Source organism: Chiloscyllium plagiosum, unplaced genomic scaffold (genome assembly GCF_004010195.1).
Source record: "Chiloscyllium plagiosum isolate BGI_BamShark_2017 unplaced genomic scaffold, ASM401019v2 scaf_13024, whole genome shotgun sequence".
Lineage (NCBI taxonomy): Eukaryota > Metazoa > Chordata > Chondrichthyes > Orectolobiformes > Hemiscylliidae > Chiloscyllium > Chiloscyllium plagiosum.
The window spans coordinates 13,100-15,920 of NW_025213262.1; positions in this window are offsets into that span (position 1 = coordinate 13,100).

Here is a 2,821-nt window from a genome sequence, read left to right on the forward strand (position 1 = left end):
AACAGGAAATGCAGAGAGTTTTTCAAGGAGTAAATCTTTTATTTGCAAACAAAAACAGTGACATTCAGAAAACAAATGCTTGAATCCCCCCGAATCTCAGGGTCCATGGCATTTAGAGTCATTGATATATGCAGCGTGGGAACAGAACCGGCTGTCCAACTTGTCCATGCCGATCAGCTATCCCAACCCAATCTAATCCCACCTGCCAGCAACTGGCCCATATTCCTCCAAACCCTTCCTATTCACAAGCCTCTTAAATGTTACAACTGTACCAGCCTCCACCACATCACCTGGCAACTCATTCCATTCACGTCCCACCCTCTGTGTGAAAACGTTGTCCCTTAGGTCTCTTTTTTCATTATTCCCCTCTCAAACTAAAACTATGCCCTCTAGTTCTGAACTCCCCGACCTAGGGAAAAGACTTTGTCTATTTATTCTGTCCATGCTCCTCATAATTTTGTAAACTGCTATAAGGTCACACCTCAGCCTTCGAAGCTGAAGGGAAAACAGCCCCAGCCTGTTCAGCATCTTCCTATACATCAAAGTCCAACCCTGGAAACATTCTTGTAAATCTTTCTGAACCTTTCCAAGTTTCACAGCATCTTTCCGATCGGAAGGAGACCAGTATTGCACGCAATGTTCCAACAGTAGTCTAACCAATGTCCTGTACTCAACACTCTGACCAAAAAGGAAAGCATACCAAACTCCTTCTTCACTATCTTATCTACCAGCGACTCCACTTTCAAGGAGCTATGAACTTGCACTCCAATGTCTCGTTGTTCAGCAACACTCCCTCGGACCTTACCATTAAGTGTATAAGTCCTGCTAAGATTTGCTTTCCCAAAGTGCAGCACCTCGCATGTATCTGAATTAAACTCCATCACTTCTTCCCTTTTCTTTAATCATTTTTTAGCTTATCAGAATGCCAACTGTGTTAGTCAGAATTACCTCACTCCAGCTATACAATAAACCAATAGTGTTAGTTCCCATTGTCGTCCTACTTCTCTCACTATGGTTTTTCATAATTCTACTTAATATTATTCGACTGTCACTATTCGGTATTCAACTGCTACCTGTGCTACAATGAACTTCCATCTCAGATAAACCTGTCATGATTAGATACTTAGCTCCCAATCTATCACAATGTTTCCCTGTTCCAAGATGACTCTACTAACTACTGATTAAATATTTAATGTCAGATCGTTCCATCTACAAGTGTCTCAAGCAGGCTGACTTAACTATCAATTAATTATTTAAAGTAATGTCCTTAGTATGTATTCTCACGACTTGTCCCAAACGCCATGATGGTACTAGGAAGGTGAGGCTGACTTTACTAATTGTTTTCATCTCAGCCTGCCATTTTAACATTTCAGCCCAGTCTGACTCTGCTAATTGGTGTCGGAGCATTCCACTATTCTTATCCTATCCCGACACACTGGCCCCATCCTGCCCCAGTGCCTTTTTGACGAGTGTAACATTCCACCGACCCCTTGGAACTGATCGCCAGTAGTTTCCGTGTGTTTACCCTTCCCATGCTTTCATGCTCTGTGTTTTCTGTACAGTGTTCGGTTCTTTCATCAGACATCTGTTTAACTTCAGCCCACTTTCCAATACCTGCTCCTTATCCATGTGTGCTCTAGCTTCTCAAGTATTCGGCTAAATACTCCTGAAATGTTTTGCTGACTCATACCTTACCACACGTTCACACAGTGAATTCCAAATAAAGAACACTCTAAGAGTGAAAACGTTCTTCCTAAATCTCGTCTGAGCACCCTCTCCCTTGTGTTTAACGGATATCCCTGGTTGTTAACTCTTCCCATAAGAAGTTTGTTCCGATGACACATACCGATCCCCTTAATGTGCACCTTAATCACTTCCTCACTCAGACTTCTCTGTTCTCAGATAAAGAGCCTGAGCAGAGCTCATCCAACTTCGGCACAGCAATATTGTCGTGCTGGAAAAGTACAGCAGGTCAGGCAGCATCCGAGGAGCTGGAGAATCAACGTTTCTGGCATAAGTCTTCCATCAGGACTGAGTCTTGTGGGTATGGTTTGGGAGATAAATGGGAGGGGTTGGAGTTGGGTGCAAGGTAGCTGCGAAAGCAAATGGTGGATGGAGGCAGGGGAGGGGTGATATGTCAGACGGGGTGAGATGTATGGGTCCGGAGGGTGGTGCTGAGTTTGATGCTTCAGCCTGTAATAATGTGAGGCAAGGGGAAATGAGGAAGCCGTTGAAATCCACATTTATCCCGTGTGGTTGCATCCCAAGGCAGAATATGTTCATTTTCCAGGCATTAGGTGGTAACGGTTTGGTGGTGGCTTATGCCCGAAACGTTGATTGTCCTGCTCTGCACTTCACATGACAATATAGATGTGAATAAGAAAGACTAAAAAAAAGACAAAGACTTATAGGCACAGAGTTAATGGAATTAGACACAGTGCATACAGAAACCATTTGGGCCAGTTGAGTCTGCATTGTGCCGTGGAAGAGATTCACACTCCCCCATTCTATCTTTCCAAATCCGATTTATGATCCACCGACGAAAATATAAATTGCTCCAAAAGCTCAGCGAGCCAGGCAACAACAGTGGAGAGAAATCAGAGTTAACATTGTGAATTACAGACAGTTCCGAGGAAGGGTCTGTTGACCTGAAACGGTCATTCTGTTTTCCCCGAGCTGCAATTCTGACTTTTGACTCTGACTTACAACACTTACAGTCCATTTAGATTTTGTTTGCCATTGACCTGAAATGCACAACTTTGCATTGTGGGAAGGTACCGGAGCAGCCAGAGGAAACTCGAAAGGGAGAGAGAGAACAGGA